Here is a 10,084-nt window from a genome sequence, read left to right as displayed (position 1 = left end):
CTTTACCAGATGAAACTCGCACAAGTTCACGGAGGAACAAGCGAGTGCCAGCTATCCTGAGGGAAACTTCGGAGGGAACCAGCTACTAGATGGTTCGATTAGTCTTTCGCCCCTATACCCAGTTCCGACGATCGATTTGCACGTCAGAATCGCTACGGACCTCCATCAGGGTTTCCCCTGACTTCGTCCTGACCAGGCATAGTTCACCATCTTTCGGGTCCCAACGTGTACGCTCTGGGTGCGCCTCTTCTCGCAATGAGAACGAGACGCCCCGGGAGTGCGAGGCCGCATCGCAACGCGGCCCATCCTCCCTCGGTCGACGCTAAGGAACGACCTTCACTTTCATTCCGCCTTTAGGTTTACAAAATCCCAATGACTCGCGCACATGTTAGACTCCTTGGTCCGTGTTTCAAGACGGGTCCTGAGAGTACCCAAAGCAGTAGCGTCGCCGACCGGTAATTCGAAGCTTGGCCAGTCCGAGGACACCGCCTGCCAACAGCTGACCAGGCTCGGAGCCGGCACCAGGTCCGTACCTCCGAGGGTATACTGATCGAGCTTGCGGCGGGCCTGACGCACATACATTCGAAAATGGATTGGTTGCGGCCCGATACCGTCAGAGTACCGTCGCGCAGCCGGCCGGGCCGCCGAGGGTCTGTCGCGTGCGCCAAAGGCGACGCGGCAGGCAACCACTCGGGCCGTAGACCGACACGCAACGGGTCGCGACGTTCTACTAAGGGAGAAGTGCACGACTACGTTGCCGGAACATTTAGGCCGAAGGCGGTGTACCCTCGCGCATTGGAACCACGAAGGTCCATACGCGGGGTATCTGCGCGCCAACGGAAGCCAGCCTCGTCGACGATGAATCTCCCCATTCGATCTTTTGGGTTTCTCAGGTTTACCCCTGAACGGTTTCACGTACTCTTGAACTCTCTCTTCAAAGTTCTTTTCAACTTTCCCTCACGGTACTTGTTCGCTATCGGTCTCGTGGTCATATTTAGCCTTAGATGGAGTTTACCACCCACTTAGGGCTGCACTCTCAAGCAACCCGACTCTAAGGAAAGGTCCTCCCGAAACGCGTACCGGTCGCTACGGGCCTGGCACCCTCTACGGGTAAATGGCCCCATTCAAGATGGACTTGGACGCGGTTCGACGTCACGGGATAAATGGACCCTCCTGAACACTACATTTCCCTACGGCGGAACCGCGGGATTCAGTGCTGGGCTAATTCCTGTTCGCTCGCAGCTACTAAGGAAATCCTTGTTAGTTTCTTTTCCTCCGCTTAGTAATATGCTTAAATTCAGCGGGTAATCTCGCCTACTCTGAGGTCGTCGTGAACGTGAATTGTATGAAAATTCAATCGAATTTCATAAAAATCGCTCAAAGGCAAAAAAAACAAAGTCTAGAGGAGAGTGCGTTCGAACACAACAATATTCATATTATAACGTATATAAATGATAAATATACCGCGACACGCGCGACTCCGTATCGTCGCGAAAAATCGTTCGCGAACGCGTCTTATGCGCCTCACCAGTGGTCTCTGCTGCGTCGCGTGTCTATATTCTCTTTTTACACTCTTCTCCTTCTTCTATCACATTTTACTCGATCGCGAAAAAGACTCTCGCTAGACGATCTCGCGCTCCGGTTAACTTTAACGCCCGTCCGAGAAGAATTTTCGGGGACTGGACGACCGAAGCGGATCTCGCGCGGTCTCGCGATCGACAGTGAAGAGAAGTGCAGAAGAGGAAAAGAAGACACGACAAACACACACCATGGGGCGACCGACGCGTTCGTTTCAACGCTTTCGCACAAAGTCGGCGGCGGTTATATATTTATATCATTATATTCCGGCGGACGGGACGCGACGTTCGAAAGCCTCGCCAAAGAGGAGCTCCTGCCTCTTCCTCTCTCTTTTCTACGAGAAAAGATAAACGTATTTTACGGGGATACGGAAACGTTACCACGTGGTGTCACACACACGATCGTCCGTCTCTTCTCTATAGCAGAAACCGATAAAAATACACCTCCGAAAGAGAGTATATGGTGATTCTTTTTATATATATATATTTCGAAATACAACTGAACGTGGCGGAAGCGCACGGTGGTGGTCCAGCGAGGACACGCGACGACGGGGAATAAGAACTATTCGACCCGTTACGAATACGCATGCTCGTCCCGCACGATTTTAACACACACCGTGTTTTTTCTCCAGTCGTCAAAGCGTTCGTGCGTCGAATTCGAAAAATAAAAAAAAAAGAAAAACACCTTTTCTCTCTCTCGGGGTAAAAGAGTCGATGTGTATTGTGTATAAAGGTTCTGCGAGAAGTCTCGTTTTGACGTGTGTTCCGCCGATAACGACGATCCTCCGAAACGGGGATACAGAAACGTTACACCTCACAACACGATCTCCGTCTCTTCTCTATAGCAGAAACCGATAAAAATACACCTCCCGAAAGAGAGTATATGGTGATTCTTTTTATATATATATATTTCGAATTCAACTGAACGTGGCGGAAGCGCACGGTGGTGGTCCAGCGAGGACACGCGACGACGGGGAATAAGAACTATTCGACCCGTTACGAATACGCATGCTCGTCCCGCACGATTTTAACACACACCGTGTTTTTCTCCAGTCGTCAAAGCGTTCGTGCGTCGAATTCGAAAAATAAAAAAAAGAAATACACCTTTTCTCTCTCTCTCGGGGTAAAAAGAGTCGATGTGTATTGTGTATAAAGGTTCTGCTGCGAGAAGTCTCGTTTTGCCGTGTGTTTCGGTAACGACGATCCTCCGAAACGTACATCTCATTCGTAAGAGAGGAAGAAAACAATCTCCCTGGGGCCAGTCGGTAATATACCGACATACGACGTGTCGTGCACATCCGTCTCACGCACGGTATACAAAATATGAATAAAACGTGTGTAGTCTCTCTCTCTCGACTTCTTAATATTTTCTTTCACCTCTGACGCATCATTTCAGGTGACGTCGGGAGCGCGGGAAAAAAAATTTTTCTAAACACACGAAACCGTTCATCTCACGAACAGCCGAAAAAGTTGTCGCTCAGATCCATATCGCAGTGGAGCGGTATCCGCGGGCGGTCGTAATTGAACGACGCACGACGCCGCGAACACTCACGCGAGTCCATACAAACGATTCCGATCGTTTGCAACAACTAGAACGTACACTGTCCGTGAAATTCACAGAATTTTCGCGTGTCCGCGACAAACGCCGACGAGACACCCATCGTTCGCTCGTACGTAGCATCCTTCTCTTAACCCGACTCAGAGACGTTCTTTGCGCCCTTCGGTAAAAAAACGTTCGATCCGAAGAGGTGAACGACGGCGGGGATTTGACAGAGCTACGCAAGCAGTGTATGGTACGTAAACGACCCTCAGCCAGGCGTGGTCCAGGAATTGTATCCGTGGACCGCAATGTGCGTTCGAAATGTCGATGTTCATGTGTCCTGCAGTTCACACGTTGACGCGCAATTAGCTGCGTTCTTCATCGACCCACGAGCCAAGTGATCCACCGTTCAGGGTAATCGTATAAATTTTATATTTCACATATATAATTTTATTCTCACTTGTTCGACCTAATATCTCTCTTCTTTCAAAGAGAAGATAAAAGTTGATACCTGAATCTCCGACCAGCGCGCGAAGGAGATTCAGGCGTCGCCTTGGAGACGACACCGAAGCCTTTCGAGACGAAAAACGTTCAAGTAATATGTATATATTTCTCGACGTTCCGGGCGTATAGTGCATTCAAAAACCCGCGAAAGACGCAGAAGACTCGCACGCGTGGAAACGACGGGGATATATTTTGTATCCTACCCGATACTGAATCCATCGCGTGCAGTCGACCCTCGCGTTCTTCCGATCAGACGCATCTATTGTTGCGCGCATGTTTTCGCGTCGCATCGCGCGAAACGTTGCACGAATCGTACCGATCGATCGATTGAAAGCAAATAATGAAAAAAGACTTCACAGCTGGCTCTTTGCCGGTCATTCGTCCCATGTTATCTCTTGCCGCGAAATTGGCGCGCAAGAGTTGGGTGTCAGACGCGCGGCTTTAAAACGAGCTTCACGGCCGGTCCCTTCGTTACCGCTTTCGTTCTTTCTCTCGGAACGACCATGAACGAACACGACGAGCGACGCTACGGCATACACACGTCCACGGATTCGATTAAAAAACAGACTTCACAGCTGGCTCTTTGCCGGTCATTCGTCCCATATTATCTCTTGCCGCGAAATTGGCGCGCAAGAGTTGGGTGTCAGACGCACGGCTTTAAAACGAGCTTCACGGCCGGTCCTCTCAATTCCGTGTACGGTACACGCAAGATGCGGGTTCCACTTCCAGACTACCCGGTCCCTTCTCTCTACGAGAATCGATAGTAGAAGAACGGCTCGAAAACGCGTCTCAGAGACTAGGGGAAAAGAAGCGGTATGCGAGCGAAACGAAAACGCATTATGGAAACGTCGCGAAACAATGTTCGACGGTTGCTCGGTTCCAATCGTGCGGCCGTTTCAATTTCTCGTGCGCTTCACCGTCCCTCCGTAACTCTGGCCGATCGCGTATACCGAAGAGCCGACACGCGCAAAAACCACAGGCATTGTATACTGTGTATATATATATATATATGTTACAGTCACAGCCTTCGCGCGTTTTACTCTCCGACGCGGGGTTTCCACGACGAAAGAGAGACAGTTTCGTGGCGGGTGACTCGGCCGAATCGCTACGACGGGTATTTCTATTATAGAACGAATCATCGCCACCCTTTACCAGTGCCCGACGAAGGAATCACAAGGTCATCTGGAGTTTACAATGCCAGCGACGGTAATTCCAACGAAGACCCGATAAGTCAACTCATCGTTCTATTTCTCCCCGTACAGAAAAGCGAATCGACGCTAATGCACCTCGCGCAAGCACGAACGTTCTCTTCGCGTGGATCGTCCCATCGTCCAAAGATGTAAAGACGCATTGGAGATCGTGGTCTCTGGCGGGCTCATTGCACGCCCCACTGCATATCTTTCCTCGAATCGAGAATGATTCGTCCACTAAGGCTGCGAAACTACGCGTCGAGGAAACTAGGGGAAAGAAGCGGGATGCGAGCGAAACGACAATACATTATGGAAACGTCGCGAAACAATGTTCGGCGGTTGCTCGTTTCCTCCTGCGGACGTTTCATTGCTCGGGCGCTTCACGTCCCTCCGTAACCTTCGCGCGATCGCGTGCCCCGGAGAGCCGGCAACCGGTGAACCACAGGCGTATAAACTATAGTCTTCTATAGCAAGCCTTCGGCGGTTACTCTCCGACGCGGGGATTCCACGACGAGAGAGAATTTCGTGGCGGGTGACATCGGTCGAAACGCTACGACGGGTATTTCTATTATAGAACGAATCATCGCCACCCTTTACCAGTGCCCGACGAAGGAATCACAAGGTCATCTGGAGTTTACAATGCCAGCGACGGTAATTCCAACGAAGACCCGATAAGTCAACTCATCGTTCTATTTCTCCCCGTACAGACAAGCGAATCAACGCTATCGCACCTCACGCATGCACGAACGTTCTCTTCGCGTGAATCGTCCCATCGTCGAAAGATATAGCCGCTTGGAGATCGTGGCCCATCAAGTTCTTCCGTAACTCCTGCGCGATCGCGTACCCCGGAGAGCAGGCAACCGGTGAACCACAGGCGTATAAACTATAGTCTTCTATAGCAAGCCTTCGCGTTTACTCTACGACGCGGGGATTCCACGACGAGAGAGATTTTCGTGGCGGGTGACACGGCCGAATCGCTACGACGGGTATTTCTATTATAGAACGAATCATCGCCACCCTTTACCAGTGCCCGACGAAGGAATCACAAGGTCATCTGGAGTTTACAATGCCAGCGACGGTAATTCCAACGAAGACCCGATAAGTCAACTCATCGTTCTATTTCTCCCCGTACAGAAAAGCGAATCGGCGCTATCGCACCTCACGCAAGCAGGAATGATCTCTTCGCGTGGATCGTCCCATCGTCGAAAGATGTAAGACGTACAGAAATCGTGGTCCATCACGATTATTCGTAACTCTCCGAGTCGCGTATCTGAGAGTAGGGCAAACGGAGAACCACAGGCATAAATAATACTATATATTTCTTATATAGTTAGCCTTCGCGTTTTACTCTCCGACATGGGGATTCCACGACGAGAGAGAGTTTCGTGGCGGGTGACTCGGCCGAATCGCTACGACGGGTATTTCTATTATAGAACGAATCATCGCCACCCTTTACCAGTGCCCGACGAAGGAATCACAAGGTCATCTGGAGTTTACAATGCCAGCGACGGTAATTCCAACGAAGACCCGATAAGTCAACTCATCGTTCTATTTCTCCCCGTACAGAAAAGCGAATCGACGCTATCGCACCTCGCGCGAGCACGTAACTACTCTTCGCGTGGATCGTCCCATCGTCGAAAGATGTAAGACGCACGGAAATCGTGGCCCATCAACGTTTTTTTGTAACTCTGCCGATCGCGTATCACAGAGCCGAGACGCACATACCACAGGCGTATAATACCGTTTTCTTTCGTATGGTAAGCCTTCGCGTTTACTCTTCGGCGCGGGGTTTCCACGTCGAGAGAGACTTTCGTGGCGGGTGACATCGGTCGAAACGCTACGACGGGTATTACTATTATAGAACGAATCATCGCCACCCTTTACCAGTGCCCGACGAAGGAATCACAAGGTCATCTGGAGTTTACAATGCCAGCGACGGTAATTCCAACGAAGACCCGATAAGTCAACTCAACGTTCTATTTCTCCCCGTACAGAAAAGCGAATCGACGCTGTTGCACCTCACGCAAGCACGAACGTTCTCTTCGCGTGGATCGTCCCATCGTCGAAAGATGTAAGACGCACGGAAATCGTGGCACATCACGTGTTTTCGGAACTCTGTCGACCGCGTATCTCAGAGACGACGCGCGCGAACCACTGGCATATACTATTATATATCGCGTTTTACCCTCCGACGCGGGGATTCCACGACGAGAGAGAGTTTCGTGAGCGGGTTGACTCGGAAGAAACGCTACGACGGGTATTTCTATTGTAGAACGCATCATCGCCACCCTTTACCAGTGCCCGACGAAGGAATCACAAGGTCATCTGGAGTTTACAATGCCAGCGACGGTAATTCCAACGAAGACCCGATAAGTCAACTCAACGTTCTATTTCTCCCCGTACAGAAAAGCGAATCGACGCAATCGCACCATACGCGTGCACGTAAACAACTCTTCGCGTGGATCGTCCCATCGTCGAGAGACGTAAGTTTTCATAGTATGAATTCGCGTTTTACTCTCCGACGCGGGGATTCCACGACGAGAGAGAGTTTCGTGAGCGGGTTGACTCGGAAGAAACGCTACGACGGGTATTTCTATTATAGAACGAATCATCGCCACCCTTTACCAGTGCCCGACGAAGGAATCACAAGGTCATCTGGAGTTTACAATGCCAGCGACGGTAATTCCAACGAAGACCCGATAAGTCAACTCAACGTTCTATTGCTCCCCGTACAGAAAAGCGAATCGACGCAATCGCACCATACGCGTGCACGTAACAACTCTTCGCGTGGATCGTCCCATCGTCGAGAGACGTAAGTTTCCATACTATGAATTCGCGTTTTACTCTCCGACGCGGGGATTCCACGACGAGAGAGAGTTTCGTGAGCGGGTTGACTCGGAAGAAACGCTACGACGGGTATTTCTATTATAGAACGAATCATCGCCACCCTTTACCAGTGCCCGACGAAGGAATCACAAGGTCATCTGGAGTTTACAATGCCAGCGACGGTAATTCCAACGAAGACCCGATAAGTCAACTCAACGTTCTATTACTCCCCGTACAGAAAAGCGAATCGACGCAATCGCACCATACGCGTGCACGTAACAACTCTTCGCGTGGATCGTCCCATCGTCGAGAGACGTAAGTTTCATAGTAAGCCTTCGGCGTTTTACTCTCCGACGCGGGGATTCCACGACGAGAGAGAGAGTTTCGTGAGCGGGTTGACTCGGAAGAAACGCTACGACGGGTATTTCTATTATAGAACGCATCATCGCCACCCTTTACCAGTGCCCGACGAAGGAATCACAAGGTCATCTGGAGTTTACAATGCCAGCGACGGTAATTCCAACGAAGACCCGATAAGTCAACTCAACGTTCTATTTCTCCCCGTACAGAAAAGCGAATCGACGCAATCGCACCATACGCGTGCACGTAAACAACTCTTCGCGTGGATCGTCCCATCGTCGAGAGACGTAAGTTTTCATAGTATGAATTCGCGTTTTACTCTCCGACGCGGGGATTCCACGACGAGAGAGAGTTTCGTGAGCGGGTTGACTCGGAAGAAACGCTACGACGGGTATTTCTATTATAGAACGCATCATCGCCACCCTTTACCAGTGCCCGACGAAGGAATCACAAGGTCATCTGGAGTTTACAATGCCAGCGACGGTAATTCCAACGAAGACCCGATAAGTCAACTCAACGTTCTATTACTCCCCGTACAGAAAAGCGAATCGACGCAATCGCACCATACGCGTGCACGTAACAACTCTTCGCGTGGATCGTCCCATCGTCGAGAGACGTAAGTTTCCATACTATGAATTCGCGTTTTACTCTCCGACGCGGGGATTCCACGACGAGAGAGTGTTTCGTGAGCGGGTTGACTCGGAAGAAACGCTACGACGGGTATTTCTATTATAGAACGCATCATCGCCACCCTTTACCAGTGCCCGACGAAGGAATCACAAGGTCATCTGGAGTTTACAATGCCAGCGACGGTAATTCCAACGAAGACCCGATAAGTCAACTCAACGTTCTATTGCTCCCCGTACAGAAAAGCGAATCGACGCAATCGCACCATACGCGTGCACGTAACAACTCTTCGCGTGGATCGTCCCATCGTCGAGAGACGTAAGTTTCATAAGTAAGCCTTCGGCGTTTTACTCTCCGACGCGGGGATTCCACGACGAGAGAGTGTTTCGTGGCGGGTGACTAGGCCGAAACGCTACGACGGGTATTTCTATTATAGAACGAATCATCGCCACCCTTTACCAGTGCCCGACGAAGGAATCACAAGGTCATCTGGAGTTTACAATGCCAGCGACGGTAATTCCAACGAAGACCCGATAAGTCAGCTCATCGTTCTATTTCTCCCCGTACAGAAAAGCGAATCGACGCTATCGCACCTCGCGCGAGCACGTAACAACTCTTCGCGTGGATCGTCCCATCGTCGAGAGACGTAAGACGCACGGAAATCGTGGTTCATCGCGTCTTTTCCTACTCTCTTGAATCGCAATTTCGTATAGAGCCTACACACGCGAACCACCGGCATATACTATTTCTTCTCTCATAGTAAGCCTTCGCGCGTTTTACTCTCCGACGCGGGGATTCCACGACGAGAGAGTGTTTCGTGGCGGGTGTCTCGGCCGAATCGCTACGACGGGTATTTCTATTATAGAACGAATCATCGCCACCCTTTACCAGTGCCCGACGAAGGAATCACAAGGTCATCTGGAGTTTACAATGCCAGCGACGGTAATTCCAACGAAGACCCGATAAGTCAACTCATCGTTCTATTTCTCCCCGTACAGAAAAGCGAATCGACGCTATCGCACCTCGCGCGAGCACGAAACAACTCTTCGCGTGGATCGTCCCATCGTCGAAAGATGTAAGACGCACGGAAATCGTGGTTCGGCGGGCTCTATGCGCCTTGTTCAAAGTAAAAAAAAAAAATTTCGACGGACGGGAGAAGTGTATTTCTCCGCGCGTAAGCCGTTCGAAATTTCCGACGGACGGGAGATGAACTCTCCGCGCGTAAGCCGTCTAGTCATACAGCAGAGCAGGTATCGAGATACCTCTCTGTGCATGATCGTTCAAGTATTTTTCACGAGGAAGCGTTGTTGCACGTTTATCGCTCCTTCCTCCTCTGTATATATAATATTATTTCTCTTGTGTATCGAGTGTGTGCAGAAATTGAACTCGTACACTTATATATATATATGTATGTATCTTTCGCTCCTTTTTATATTATCTTTCGCTCCACTCTTTATATT

General features: G+C 50.3%; 1 non-coding gene across 1 annotated transcript; it reads right to left on the bottom strand.

Annotated features, from left to right (window-relative positions):
- Positions 1-3,379: 3,379 nt before the first annotated feature.
- On the bottom strand, positions 3,380-3,534 carry LOC143176377 (5.8S ribosomal RNA). Its single transcript, XR_013000934.1, has one exon. It is a non-coding gene; the product is annotated as a 5.8S ribosomal RNA (ribosomal RNA).
- Between the last annotated feature and the right edge of the window lie 6,550 nt (positions 3,535-10,084).

Source organism: Nomia melanderi, unplaced genomic scaffold (assembly GCF_051020985.1).
Source record: "Nomia melanderi isolate GNS246 unplaced genomic scaffold, iyNomMela1 scaffold0512, whole genome shotgun sequence".
In the NCBI taxonomy this organism is placed as follows: Eukaryota; Metazoa; Arthropoda; class Insecta; order Hymenoptera; family Halictidae; genus Nomia; species Nomia melanderi.
This window is presented reverse-complemented; position numbering and strand designations above follow the sequence as displayed.